Source organism: Geotrypetes seraphini, chromosome 2 (assembly GCF_902459505.1).
Source record: "Geotrypetes seraphini chromosome 2, aGeoSer1.1, whole genome shotgun sequence".
Classification (NCBI taxonomy): domain Eukaryota; kingdom Metazoa; phylum Chordata; class Amphibia; order Gymnophiona; family Dermophiidae; genus Geotrypetes; species Geotrypetes seraphini.
In genome coordinates this window covers 511,689,817-511,705,190 of record NC_047085.1, presented here as the reverse complement: position 1 = coordinate 511,705,190, position 15,374 = coordinate 511,689,817, and the positions used below count along the sequence as shown (strand labels likewise).

The 15,374-nt window shown below is 51.9% G+C and overlaps 1 protein-coding gene and 1 pseudogene across 13 annotated transcripts in view; both read right to left on the bottom strand.

Annotated features, from left to right (window-relative positions):
- Nucleotides 1–15,374, bottom strand: part of LOC117355233 (zinc finger protein 271-like) — a 906,970-nt gene that overhangs the window by 216,771 nt on the left and 674,825 nt on the right. The window lies entirely within an intron of this gene.
- LOC117355859 overlaps nt 1–15,374 on the bottom strand; it is a 127,068-nt pseudogene that overhangs the window by 45,684 nt on the left and 66,010 nt on the right.

Here is a 15,374-nt window from a genome sequence, read left to right as displayed (position 1 = left end):
ACCCAATCCCTCCTGAGCTTAGCATGTTCACTGGGAGTCAGGTGGGTCTTTTGTAGAAATGCTATGTCAGTGCGTTCCCGCTTAAGGTACGCCAGAATCTTAGTGTGTTTAACAGGTGAGTGGATTCCATTTACATTTAAAGATTTTACATGCAGCTGTGCCATGGCAAAATGGTAATACTCAAAACAAAAGCCATTAATAAAACCACAGTTTGGAGCGGTGGAGGCCATCCCAGCCAATGCCTCCTCCAACTCACAGATAGGAGCTGCTTATGACCCAAAAGAGAATGGAAGAATCAAATCCACATCCAGAGGCCTACACACACACACACACCACTCAACCATAACCTAAGCATATGTCCATACAATCCCCCATGCACACTCCCCCCCACTCCACCCATTCCCTCCTAATCCCCGTACCCAGCATAGTAAAACCATGCAATAGCCCCGATATGAGAGAACAGCAAAACAGCTCCGGGCCATACCCACAGAACAAGAACATAATGTGAAAAAAATCCAATAATAGGAACAATAAACAAGTAACAAAGAACAAAAGTCCGAGGGGCTACAGAAGAACAGTTGGAAGTGTTCAAATGAACTCCACCGGGCTAGTGCGGTGCCAAGCAACCCAACACCATCATCTCGGCTCCGACGCCCTGGGCATATAGCATATCCACCCTGAAGCAGGTCCAGGCTGTGGAGTTCAGAGGACGGGAGGCCCGAAGGCGCCCCCAAAAGATCAACAAGGCCTCTGCGAATGGCTTCCCCCCTTGGTAAGAGGGAAAGTAAGAGGCATCCACAAGGCCCCGCTGGCAAGGAGAGAGAATCGCCAGGATGGCCTCTGTTGAAGAATCTGGGCTCAGCGGCAATGGACGCGCAGGTTGGAAGGTGGCCATCAGAGCAGACAACCCTATTCCAGCACATCCGTCAAGGTGCAACAAGGTAGAACGCCATTTCCTTAGAATGAGACAGGTGAAACCGGAGGAGAAGCAAGTCCCAAAAGAAGGATGAAACTCATGGCGGCATCCCCTCTCGCTTCCAAAAATAACAAAGGTAGATATCTTGGGCGCAAACCGCAAAAATACAGCATGCAGCGAGAGACTCGGGCATCACCCGGCACCTCACGCAGGGGCGCCGGCAGGTTTTGAATGAAGTGCTCCAGGTCCCCTGGTAAATCAAAGTAGAAGACTCTGTTATTATGGGAGACTCGGGCCCTCGCGGGATACAGCAATGAGATTCTGATATTACGCTGGAACAGAGTGTTACAATGAAGTGCCATTGCCCTTCGGTGAGACGAGACTTGGGGTGAGAAGTCCTGGAAAACCAGGACCTTGTGCCCCTTGTAGGTAAAGCCCAGCCCTTGGCGATAGTGGGTTAGGACATACTCCTTTGTGGCAAAGTTAAGAAAGCGAGCTAAGACCGGTCGGGGCCGCTGATCGCCATCTCTCCTGGTGCCCATGTGGTGGGCCCGTTTGATCAGAATGTGCTCCCCCGAGTCACCGGTCTCCATGACTCCAGGCAGCCAGGTCTCCAAACAGGAGCGGAGATCGACATCGCGAACAGTGCTGGGCAACCCTACAAAGCGTAAGTTATTTCTACGAGTCCGATTTTTGTGGTCATCGATTCTTTCCAATAGGGTCACTTTAGCAGTTTCCAGGACCCGGATCCGCTCCTCAAAACTGGCCACGCGATCCTCCTGCTGGTCCACCCGGTCCTCGGCCCTCTGGATACGACCCGCGTGAGTTTCCAGAGTCTCCCTTAAGTCCATAAAGGTTTGAATTTTGACCAGCCGATCTGCCATGACCAATGTGAGAGATTTAGTCAGTTCTTGTATGGCAGCCTCTTGAAATGTAAACATAGGTACCTCGTGGCCCTCTGCCATTTTAAGATCGGTCTGCCTTGCCTTCCTGTGGGTATCCCACTGCGTTTTAGCGGTCAAAGCAGGTATGAAGCGCACCAGAGAAATACTCCCTACATGCCGGTCAACACCCAAGGGTCACTAGGGCGAGAGAGAGCTGATTTCAAAAGGAAGGTTAGGGCAGAATAGCAAGATTAGTTTGGCATGGCCCAGAACTGTACAGAGGCATGTCTGTTCAGGATGGCATCATGTGACCCCCCCCCCCCCAAATGACAACTATTTAAGCATTGCATGAATGATTGATGTTCTGTTTCTGTCCCTGTCCACAGAAGAAAGATGTCATCTATGAAACGTTTCCATAAAAGGATAACGCTTTTAAATGGAGAATGGTCCAGCCACTGCTTTTCAAAATCATACATGTATAAATTGGCAATACTGGGGGCGAAAGTCGCCCCCATGGCCACCCCTGACATTGGGATCGTGATTGAGCTGAAGCATCATTGTTGTTTGAAGTTAAATTCCATATTTACAGTATTTATGAAGTTTATAATTTTACATTACATTACATTACATTACAGATTTCTATTCCGCTTGTGCCTTGCGGTTCTAAGCGGATTACAAATTGGGAGACTGTATAATTTCAGGAATATTACAGTACATAGAATCAGGAATGTATCAAGTTACAATTGATTAGTCTGGAAGTTTCCAGGAGAAATTTAGAGTACATAGTAGATAAATAGTAGGTTGTTGAAGTGGGTTGTACAATGTTTAGGTAAAATTATGGTGGTGGTGTTCTTGTGTGTATTTTCTAGTGCTATATTTTAGTATGAAAAAGAAGTTAACGCATAGTTGGAGGTGGTGATAGGCCAGTGATTATAATGATACCCGCCAAGTAGATCAGCTTTTGCTGTTCTGTAATGAGCTGAGTTAAAAATATCTGAGGTCTCACCACTGTTTAACCCACAGGCGTCAAACTCAAGGTCAGTTGACCAAATCTGGACCACCTGGTTGTTTTATGCGGCCCACAGTCCGATGCCCCCAGTGTTACCTTGTGGCCGGCTCTCTCCTCCTCACAGCTGTAGTGTGCATGGAGCCATGTGCAGTGTCTCCTCACGCGTCCCGTACCTCATCCAGAAGCATTCCCTCTGACATTGCAACATCAGAGAGAAGGCTTCCGGTTCAGGTGCAGGACGCATGAGGAGCCGATGCACGTGGCTCTGTGCACACTACAGCTGTGAGGCCTTTTCTGCCGTTAGTTTCTATGTTTAGATTTTTTAAAATATATTAGTACTTCTGGTTTTTGGTCCCATATTTGCCTAGGTGTTATCTGTGTTCTGGTAGGAATGTTGAGTTTAATTTTGTGGTTAACCATTATGTGTTAATAAAGCACAGTTACTTACCGTAACAGGTGTTATCCAGGGACAGCAGGCAGATATTCTTAACACATGGGTGACGTCACCGACGGAGCCCTCGGTACGGACCTTTTTAACTAGAAGTTTCTAGTTGGCCGCACCGCGCGTGCGCGAGTGCCTTCCCGCCCGACGGAGGAGTGCGTGGTCCCCAGTTAGTATAAGCCAGCTAAGAAGCCAACCCGGGGAGGTGGGTGGGACGTAAGAATATCTGCCTGCTGTCCCTGGATAACACCTGTTACGGTAAGTAACTGTGCTTTATCCCAGGACAAGCAGGCAGCATATTCTTAACACATGGGTGACCTCCAAGCTAACAAAGAGGGAGGTGGGATGGTTGGCCATTAGGAAAATAAATTTTGTAACACAGATTGGCCGAAGTGTCCATCCCGTCTGGAGAACGCATCCAGACAGTAGTGAGTAGTGAACGTGTGAACTGAGGACCAAGTGGCCGCCTTGCAGATTTCCTCGATGGGCGTGGAGCGGAGGAAAGCCACAGAAGCAGCCATAGCTCGGACTCTGTGGGCCGTGACAGTTCCTTCCAGTGAGAGACCGGCCCGAGCGTAGCAGAAAGCAATACAGGCAGCAAGCCAATTTGAAAGTGTCCGTTTGGAGACAGGACGACCCAAACGGTTGGGGTCGAAAGACAAAAAGAGCTGAGGGGCTGTTCGGTGAGCTCTGGTACGATCAAGATAGTAAGCAAGGGCACGCTTACAATCCAGCGTGTGCAACGCCTGTTCCCCAGGATGCGAGTGAGGCTTAGGGAAGAAGACGGGCAGCACAATGGACTGGTTGAGGTGAAAAGCTGAGACCACCTTGGGGAGGAATTTAGGGTGGGTACGCAGAACAACCTTGTCATGGTGAAAAACAGTGAAAGGTGGGTCGGCAACCAGTGCATGCAGTTCGCTAACCCTCCTGGCAGAGGTGATGGCAATTAGGAAAAGCACCTTCCAGGTAAGAAGCCTGAGCGAAGTTGTGGCAAGAGGCTCAAACGGAGGTTTCATGAGAGCTGAGAGAACCACATTCAGGTCCCAGACGACAGGAGGAGGCTTGAGAGGCGGTTTGATATTGAAGAGTCCTCTCATAAATCTGGAAACCAGAGGATGAGCCGTGAGGGGTTTTCCGAGAATAGGCTCATGAAACGCAGTGATGGCACTGAGGTGGACTCTGATGGAGGTAGTTTTGAGGCCAGCATTGGACAGTGAGAGCAAATATTCCAAGACAGTTTCCACCGCTAAGGAGGTGGGTTCCTGATGATGCCGGAGACACCAGGAGGAAAATCGGGTCCACTTCTGATGGTAACATTGAAGAGTGGCCGGTTTCCTGGAAGCGTCCAAAATGAGGCGGACCGGTTGAGATAGATTCTCCGGAGAGGTCAGCCCGAGAGAAACCAAGCTGTCAGGTGGAGCGAAGACAGATTGGGATGTAGTAGAGACTGATGCTGTTGCGTAAGTAGAGTAGGAAACACAGGAAGTAGAATGGGTTCCCTGGAGCTGAGCTGGAGCAGGAGTGAGAACCAGTGTTGGCGAGGCCACCGAGGAGCGATAAGAATCATGGTGGCGTGGTCTTTGCGGAGTTTGGACAAGGTCCGCAACATCAGAGGAAGTGGAGGGAAGGCATATAGGAACCGATCCCTCCAATCGAGCAGGAATGCATCCGGGGCCAGACGGTGAGGAAAGAAGAGTCTGGAGCAGAATTGGGGCAGCTGATGATTGTGAGGTGCTGCAAAGAGGTCCACCTGCGGAGTGCCCCATCGAGCAAAGATGGAGAGCAGAGTCGGAGGGTCCAACGTCCACTCGTGAGGTTGAAGGATGCGGCTGAGATTGTCGGCCAGAGAGTTCTGTTCGCCCTGGATATAGACCGCCCTGAGAAAGAGATTGCGGTCCGTGGCCCAGGTCCAGATGCGCAGAGCCTCCAAACAAAGGGGGCGAGATCCGGTGCCGCCTTGCTTGTTTATGTAGTACATGGCGACTTGATTGTCTGTGCACAGGAGGAGGACTTGAGGGCAGAGAAGATGTTGGAAAGCCTTGAGGGCATAGAACATGGCTCTGAGTTCCAGGAAATTGATGTGATGACGACGCTCCTGTGGGGTCCAAAGTCCCTGGGTGCGTAGATCTCCTAGGTGAGCTCCCCACGCGTAGGGGGACGCATCTGTGGTGATGATCATAGAGTGGGGGGGCAGATGAAAAAGTAGACCCCTGGAAAGATTTGAGGAGTTCAACCACCATTGGAGAGATTGCTGAAGAGATGATGTCACAGAGATGGGATGAGAAAGAAGATCCGTAGTCTGTGACCATTGGTTGGCGAGAGTCCACTGGGGCGTACGAAGATGGAGCCGTGCCAGAGGAAGGACATGCACCGTCGAGGCCATGTGACCCAGTAGGACCATCATCTGTCGGGCAGGAATGGAGGGGTGCATGAGTACCTGACGGCAGAGATGGAGCAGGGTCCGCTGGCGATCGGAGGGGAGAAAGGCCCTCATTAGCGTGGTGTCCAGAACTGCTCCAATGAATTGAAGTCGCTGGGTGGGAAGCAGGTGCGACTTGGGGTAGTTGATCTCGAACCCCAGGAGGTGGAGGAGAGAGATGGTGTGATGAGTGGCTTGTAGCACGAGTTGAGATGAAGGTGCTTTCACCAACCAATCGTCCAAGTAGGGGAACACCTGGAGGTTGTGAGACCTGAGGAAGGCCGCTACCACTATAAGGCACTTGGTGAAGACTCTGGGTGAGGAAGCGAGGCCGAACGGTAGCACCTTGTACTGATAGTGGTGGTGCAGTACCTGGAACCGTAGGTAGCGGCGAGAATTCTGATTGATGGAGATGTGAGTGTAGGCCTCTTTGAGGTCCAGGGAACATAGCCAGTCGTGTTGAGAAAGAAGAGGGTAAAGCGTGGCAAGGGAGAGCATTCTGAACTTCTCCTTGACCAGACACTTGTTGAGGTCCCTTAGATCGAGAATGGGACGGAGGTCTCCCGTCTTTTTGGGAACCAGGAAGTAGCGGGAGTAGAATCCCTGACCCCTTTGATCTGGAGGTACTTCTTCGATGGCATTGAGAAGGAGGAGGGATTGAACCTCCCTCAGGAGGAGGGGGGTTTGAGATGAGTGTGAAGCAGACTCTACGGGAAGGTTGTCCGGCGGCAGAGTCTAGAAGTTGAGAGAGTAGCCGTGGCGGATGATGTTGAGGACCCACTGGTCCGACGTGATGACTTCCCAACGGCTGGAGAAAATGGTGAGACGACCTCCGATGGGCTGTGGAAGAGGTAGCAAGGGTGGATGACTGGCTATGCCCTGGAGAGAAGAGTCAAAAGGGCTGAGATTGTTTAGCAGGCTGAGGAGGCTTAGAGGGTTGAGTGGCCTGAGATCGAGCCTGGGCATGATGTTGCTGTTGACGGGGTCGCCGAGATTGCTGGGGAGGCGGGTTGAGTGGTCTGGCTGAGAACCTCCGTTGATAAGATGTTTGAGGCCGATAGGGTCGGGTAGGCGGAGCCTTCTTTTTCGGCTTGATTAGGGTGTCCCACCTGGTCTCATGGGCAGAGAGTTTCTGGGTGGTGGAATCCAGTGACTCTCCAAAAAGTTCATCCCCGAGACAGGGGGCGTTGGCCAGACGATCCTGGTGGTTGATGTCCAGGTCGGAGACTCTGAGCCAGGCCAAGCGACGCATGGCTACGGCCATGGCAGAGGCCCGAGAGGTGAGCTCGAAGGAGTCGTATATCGAGCGGACCATATACTTGCGCATTTGGAGAAGGCCAGAGATGTGTTGTTGGAATAGCGGGACCTTGCGCTCAGGAAGGTACTTCTGGAGGGCAGACAGTTGTTGGACCAAATGTTTCAGATAGAAGGAAAAATGGAAGGAATAGTTGTTTGCCCTGTTTGCAAGCATGGCATTCTGGTAAAGCCTCTTGCCAAACTTGTCCATGGTCTTACCTTCTCTGCCAGGAGGGGTAGAGGCATAGACACTGGAGCCCTGAGTCTTTTTTAAGGTGGATTCAACCAGAAGGGACTCATGGGGCAATTGAGATTTGTCGAATCCAGGAATAGGGATGACACGGTAAAGGTTGTCCAGCTTACGGGGGGCTCCCGGTACCGTGAGGGGGCTTTCCAAGTTTTTGTAAAATGTTTCCCGCAGGATGTCATGCACGGGAAGCTTGAGGAACTCCTTAGGAGGCTGCTCAAAGTCTAAAGCCTCTAGAAAGGCTTGAGACTTCTTTGAGTCCGATTCTAGTGGAAGGGACAGGGCAGCAGACATTTCTCTTAGAAATTTAGAAAATGAGGACTGCTCTGGTTTAGAGGTGGCATCGGGTGCCGATGGTTCCTCATCAGAAGAGGAGGGATCCTCCTCGGTACCGAGAGGAGTTTCCTCCCATAAGTCAGGGTCCCGGACCTCTGGTGCATGTCGAGACACCGGGGTGGAGGGCGCGGTATGGCGAGTCTTAGACAAAGACTTTCCAGAGCGCACCGAAACGGTACCAGGGGAGGACGACCGGCATCGATCTCGGTCCCGAGAAGAATGCCGTACCGCCTGGTGCCGAGGAGGATCCAGTGTGGCCTGAGAATGAACCACCGGATCGCCATGAAGTTGTTGGGCCGAAAGGATCGGCATGGAGGTGTTCACCGGTACCGAAGGGGTGGACACCGGGGGCTTGGTACGGGGCTCGGGCCGGTCTGGTACCGGAAGGAGCGGTGCCAGGATAGTGGGCAACAGTTGCTCAAGTTGTTTCTTCAACTGCTCCTGGAGTTGAGCCTTTAAGATGGCCGAGATACGGTCATCTAGGGGTGGCATCGGAACCGCTTTCTTTTTCTTCGGTTCCTTGGATGCCGCTCCACGCCCCGGCGATGAGGAGGCCGATGACGAGGCACTCACCGAGATCGGGGCGGAGCGTTTGCGGGACCGGTGCGATGCCGGTAGGGACGGTGTCGCCACCGTAGCTGGAGGGCGCTCGAGGGAAGAGGAAGGCTTCTTAGCCGGCTTACCTGGCGCCAGCGACGCCGATGTGGGGTCGGTCGGTGTCGAGGTCGACGGTGCCGATTTTTGAGGTACCGCCGTTGAAGGTGAGGAGTCCATCGCCGACTCGGTGCCGAAGAGAAGAGTTTGTTGAATTCTTCGGTTTTTAAGGGTTCTCTTTTGAAGAGTGGCACAGCGGGTGCAGGAGTCCGCCCGATGCTCCGGACCCAGACACTGCAAACACCAATTGTGTGGGTCAGTTATGGAGATCGGGCGTGCACACCGCTGGCACTTCTTAAAACCGACCTGCGGGGGCATGAAGGGGAAGATAGCCTCCGCAAAATCGAAGCCCGAGGCCTGTATAATGGCAACAGGCCCCGCCGGGGCAAAAACGAAAGAAAAAAGGGAAAAAAGCAAAGTTTTTTTTTTTTTTTTTTTTTGCAAATCAAAGAAAAATAAACCCGAAGGTAAAGAGAGAAAAAATAAGGAAAAAAGCGCGAGCGGGAAGGCAAAAAAGTGGTTTCAACGGCCGTTGAAAAAACACACGCGTCTTCTTCGATCCGCGGAAACGAAGAAACTGGGGACCACGCACTCCTCCGTCGGGCGGGAAGGCACTCGCGCACGCGCGGTGCGGCCAACTAGAAACTTCTAGTTAAAAAGGTCCGTACCGAGGGCTCCGTCGGTGACGTCACCCATGTGTTAAGAATATGCTGCCTGCTTGTCCTGGGATAAGATTATATTGTGTGTGTATATATATATATATATATATGAAAAATGAATGGAAAAATGGTGTTATAATTAGTATTATTATGGAGACGGGGTCTGGGCCGGAGATCTGGCCCATGACTTAGCCTGTGTTTTGGTTTTCGGCTCCTTAATGTGGTTTAACCTATTAATGTGTACAAGAACAACAGTAAGAAGGTTCAGTCATAATGATGAATAAGATGCTGTGATTTTTATTAATAATAATTATTCGCGCCACATTTTTGCAGTTTGTCATTTTATGATTTTTTTGTCTTTGTTTTTATTTAACATAAGAACATAAGAATAGCTTTACTGGATCAGACCAATGGTCCATCTAGCCCGGTATCCCGTCTTTGCTGAGGCCAATCCAAGTCACAAGTACCTGGCAAAACTCCAAATAGTAGCAGCATTCCATGTCTGTCTCATCCTTACTTGGACAGTAGGTTGATCTGGGTTCTGTCTCGGCAGGAGTACGAACGAGCAATAGAGACGGTGATGTCTCTGCTACAATGCGTGGGTTGGATTTTCAACTCCAATTAGAGCCCGTTGTTGCTGTCGCAGACCTTGGAGTATCTGAGCCTTCTCTTTGATACCGTGTTTTTTTTCCCAAGCTACACAGATAGAAACTTCAGAAGCAAATCAGAGATCTCCTGGATCTTTTGGTTTTCTCAGCCTGGCATTATTTGCAGGTGCTGGGGTCCATGGTGGTCCTCTGGGCCACAGCACATAGGCACCCTCTACAGGAGTCTCTCCTCTTTCAGTGGTCTCCGCAGCGTCATCCCCTTCAGATACCACTTCCCTGAACAGAACCAACTCGCAGCAGTCTGGGCAGGTGGCTTTGGAGGGAGGCTCTCTGCCAGGACAAATCTCTTTGGATCACGGAGTGGTTCACTCAAGATGGATACCAGCCTGTCAGGCTGGGGTGCTACCTGCAGGGACCACTCCAAGTACTGGTTGATCAATCCATGCTACCGACTCATGTCTGTCTCATGCTTTGGATCCATGTCTGTCTGAAGCTTTGGACTACTCGGCTGGCGTTTCTCGCTTTCCTGCTCACTTTGGCAGGGAAAGAGGTGCAATGGTTCTCCTTCTATAAAGCAGGTATGAACGTTTCTGCACTGAGGGTTTTCTAAGCTCTTCTTCCATCAATGGGAGCCCCTAGGCACCTGAGTCAGATGACACTATCAGGGGATGGGACTCTCCATGCCCCGTTGCCACTACTCCTGCTTTGAGAGGAGCGTCAGAATTGGTGGCAGACCTCAGAACAGATTGAGCATCTCTAAGCCTGGAACAGAGGTTGGTGCCCCAAGACCAGGAAGAACGACAGAGCCTGAGAAGGGTATGGATAAACAGACCCAGGGAGTTGGATTACTTTGCGACTGTGGATGCCGATGAGGTAATTTCTCCTGTGTCTGAAAATAATCTCTGCTTAAATGGTGATTTAAATCTTCCAGAAATGGCACCTTTGCTTATGGGATGTAGTGGATATGGAAGTCTTATGGCAACTTAATGCCAGACCATGTCCAGGCTTCAGCATTGAATTTCTGGGTTTACAGAGCCGGCTAAAGCATAGCCACATAAGTACTAGATTCAGCCCTTAACTGTCTAGGGAAACTGCATTGATAGGACTGACCTTTATACAGTCTTATTTATGTGGTTATTTTGGCTGGCCAAGTGCTGTCCCCAAAATAGCTGGTTTTGACTTTGGTGCAAAGCAGATATTTTCAACAGCCCTAACTGGTTAAGTGCCACTGAAAATGACTGGCTAGCCAGTGAAATCATTTTGAATATCGACCTGTAGGAATTTAAGTGCTTTCTTGGAGAGTTCTCTGGATGTTATCACAGCTAGAACCTTCACTTTGTGACTATTTCCACCATATTCAGGATCAATTTCGTAGCTCAACTATTCATTCCTTTCCTGACGTTGCTCAAGTGATACAGAAGCGCAAGAAGGACTTTTTGTCTCTAAGGCCGAGGGCCTTGGCACTGAGGAGGAAATTCTGTATAGGACACCGGTGTTGAGAATTACACAGTGGAGTCCTATATAGAATCACTGATTATCTAACCGGCATCCATGTCACAGGTGCCGGTTAGAGAATCGTGTTGTCGCTAAGCTGATCGTTGCAAAAGAATCAATCTGCCATGCTCAACAGCCGTGGCAGGAAACCCACCAGTTGCGAAGTCGGCCATTAGGAAGGATGCCCACTTCCTCTTGTCGGCACCCCAACCTCCAAAGATTACAGGCATGAGGGATTCCCACTCACTCCTGCCAGAACTCCTCCACCCCCCTCCAAAGATCACTGGAAGGAGAGATACCCACTCCCTCCTACCGGAACCCCCCAAAACATGGCCCCACCTCAACACCCCCCAAACCTATTTTTCGCAGGCCAGCCAGAAGGATGCTAATTCCCTCCAGCCAGCAGGCCCACCTCCACAGAATAATAATAATAATTTATTTTCTTATATACTGCCCCACCAACAGCTCTGGGTGGTTCACAAAAAAGAAGAAAACTGAAACAATTCAGCAAAAAAATACAATATCGTAAAAACAATACATCCTACAGCGGTCAAATACAACAATGAATAAAATACAGTTTAAAATATACTAAGAAAATAAAAAAGAATGGTTGGCTCAGGTGCCAGTGGCCTTAGACCCCCCTCCCTGGTGCATTCCAGGATACACCAGAAGGAGGAGGCCTATCATTTTGTGGAGGCGCGCCTGCCGGCCGGGTGAGTTAACATCCCTTTAGCCGGCCTGAGAAAAATAGGTCCGGGCAGGCCTTGTGGGTATCAGGGTGGGGCCGCGTCTTCAGGGCTGTTTCCAGCAGGAAGTGGACATCCCTCCTACTGGGGGATGCCTCAGGAGGTGGCAGCAGGAGAAACTGGGCACTCCTCCTGCCAAATTCGGGAGGGGGGCTTCAGGGGTTCCAGCAGAAGGAAGTGGGTATCCCTCCTGCTGCCCAATTTTGTGGGGGAGATGGGTTCTCTGCTATGGTTGGTAAATTGATTGTGACAGGGAGATTCCCTTGCCACGATCGGCTCAGTGGTCGCATCTATTATTTATTTAATTTTCTATACTGTTCTCCCAGGGGAGCTCAGAACGGTTTACATGCATTTTGCTGGCCTACATTTCAGGTGCCTATTGCGACCCTAGGGTGATGCCTAGGACTGCCTAAGCTCGCCTAAGGCTACTTCTGGGCGAAATCATGCCCACACCTAGCCTTGGGTGAGCATATGCAGTCCTACGTGTCTCCCTAGGCTCATGAAAACATTACAGTGTAGGCGACCTGCCTCGGGGTGTTGGTTTTAAAAAAAAAAATATGCATCCTGATTGGCTGGTTAGACAGCGGTAGGATGCCTACAGACGCCGTTTATGTTTCCTTAATAACGCTTGACTATCTGTTTGTACTCTGCTATATCTCCTGATGCGCCTGCTGCAATGCCTGAATTGGATCAGTCTTTTTGGTCTGAACCAACTCATTTGGAGCGAGCAAGGTCCCTCGGCAGAGAGAGTGCATGAGTGTGTGTGTTTGCGTGTTGCTGGGCATATGTCTATAGTGCTGTGTGGCTCGTGCCTTTTGGGCATGAAGGACGGTTGTGTGAGTTGAATCGTTTGAGGATTCTGTTAGGTCTTTTACCAAAAATGGACGGGGGGGGGGCCGCTGGATGAGGGGTCATCCTCGGACTCTATTATCTGGTTTTATTGCTTGTTTTGTCACATTGGGATTGTATTGTATTGTATACGATGATGTCCTTACTCTCCAGTTGCCTATTGTCTTAATAAACATGATTTTAAAAAACAAAAAAGGGACCAAATATTTGGGGTTAATATCTGGAACAAGATGATGGAGCCATGACAATAGGTCACATTAACATATTTTTTTATAAAAACATATTTTTCTTCCATTTACCTAGTTAGGGCAAATATTAAGAACATATGAATTGCCTCTGCTGGGTGAGACCAGTGGTCCATCGTGCCCAGCAGTCCGCTCACGCGGCAGCCCTTAGGTCAAAGACCAGTGCCACGAGTCTAGCCTTACCTGCGTAGGTTCTGGTTCAGCAGGAACTTATCTAGCTTTATCTTGAATCCCTGGAGGGTGATTTTCCCTATAACAGCCTCCGGAAGAGCGTTCCAGTTTTTTACCACTCTCTGGGTGAAGAACTTCCTTATGTTTGTACGGAATTTACCCCCTTTTAACTTTAGAGTGCCCTCTCGTTCTCTCTACCTTGGAGAGGGTGAACAACCTGTCTTTATCTACTAAGTCTACTCCCTTCATTATCTTGAATGTTTCGATCATGTCCCCTCTTAGTTTCCTCTTTTCAAGGGAGAAGAGGCCCAGTTTCTCTAATCTCTCACTGTACAGCAACTCCTCCAGTCCCTTAACCATTTTAGTCGCTCTTCTCTGGACCCTTCCGAGTAGACACGTGTGCAAGGTCAGCATGTTGTCCACTTCCTTCTATTGCTGACAAGAGATGATGCCAATAGCATGTGATGGGTTAAGTCATTATTGCTAAGGAAGTAAAATTAATGGGAAATCATATGACTTGGATAGACCCAATAGAATACAGTGGTGCCTCGCATAACGGACGCCTCGCACAGCGAACGCTGCGCACAACGAACTTTATGTCTTGATTCGTACAACGAACTTCGTTTCACACAACGAAGTCGCCCGAGCTGCATCCTTCCGCGCAGGCACTGCGCTTAACTGCCCTCTCTCCGCCTGGCTCCCTCTTGCCCCCCCCGACTCCCCGACACGATCGGGGCAAGAGGGAGCCCAAGCCCTCTTGCCCCCCCGACTCCCCGACACGATCGGGGCAAGAGGGAGCTCAAGCCCTCTTGCCCCCCCGACTCCCCGACACGATCGGGGCAAGAGGGAGCCCAAGCCCTCTTGCCCCCCCGACTCCCCGACACGATCGGGCCAGGAGGGAGCCCAAGTCCTCCTGGCCACGGCGACCCCCTAACCCCACCCTGCACTACATTACGGGCAGGAGGGATCCCAGGCCCTCCTGCCCTCGACGCAAACCCCCCCTCCCCCCAATGACCGCCCCCCCCAAGAACCTCCGACCGCCCCCCAGCCGACCCGCGACCCCCCTGGCCGACCCCCACGACACCCCCAACCCCCTTCCCCGTACCTTTCTGTAGTTGGCCGGACAGACGGGAGCCAAACCCGCCTGTCCGGCAGGCAGCCAACGACGGAATGAGGCCGGATTGGCCCATCCGTCCCAAAGCTCCGCCTACTGGTGGGGCCTAAGGCGCCTGGGCCAATCAGAATAGACCCGGGAGCCTTAGGTCCCTCCTGGGGGCGGGGCCTGAGGCACATGGGCCCAACCCGACCATGTGCCTCAGGCCCTGCCCCCAGGAGGGACCTAAGGCTCCCGGGCCTATTCTGATTGGCCCAGGCGCCTTAGGCCCCACCAGTAGGCGGAGCTTTGGGACGGATGGGCCAATCCGGCCTCATTCCGTCGTTGGCTGCCTGCCGGACAGGCGGGTTTGGCTCCCATCTGTCCGGCCAACTACAGAAAGGTACGGGGAAGGGGGTTGGGGGTGTCGTGGGGGTCGGCCAGGGGGGTCGCGGGTCGGCTGGGGGGGCGGTCGGAGGTTCTTGGGGGGGGCGGTCGTTGGGGGGAGGGGGGGTTTGCGTCGAGGGCAGGAGGGCCTGGGATCCCTCCTGCCCGTAATGTAGTGCAGGGTGGGGTTAGGGGGTCGCCGTGGCCAGGAGGACTTGGGCTCCCTCCTGGCCCAATATTGTCGGGGAGTTGGGGAATCGGCGGGGCAAGAGGGCTTGGGCTCCTTTTTGCCCCGATCGTGTCGGGGAGTCGGGGGGGCAAGAGGGCTTGGGCTCCCTCTTGCCCCGATCGTGTCGGGGAGTCGGGGGGGCAAGAGGGCTTGGGCTCCCTCTTGCCCCGATCGTGTCGGGGAGTCGGGGGGGGGGGGGGGCAAGAGGGCTTGGGCTCCCTCTTGCCCCGATCGTGTCGGGGAGTCGGGGGGGCAAGAGGGCTTGGGCTCCCTCTTGCCCCGATCGTGTCGGGGAGTCGGGGGGCAAGAGGGCTTGGGCTCCCTCTTGCCCCGATCGTGTCGGGGAGTCGGGGGGCAAGAGGGCTTGGGCTCCCTCTTGCCCCGATCATGTCGGGGAGTCGGGGGGGCAAGAGGGCTTGAGCTCCCTCTTGCCCCGATCGTGTCGGGGTGCCAGGGACCACACGGAGTCACCCACCGTACCACCCGATTCGGGTAAGCGCAGGTATCGGTGGGTGGCTTATTTGCGGGGGGCTGCCTTATTTTACATTTTTTTCTAAAAAGGGGGGGCTGTCTTATTTGATGGCCCTGCCTTATCATCGGGGAAACACGGTAGAAAAAAAAAAAAAATGAACAGTTAAGTCCCAGTTTTTGCCGCTGAGACTCTGCCCTCTCTCACTGTAAAATTAGACT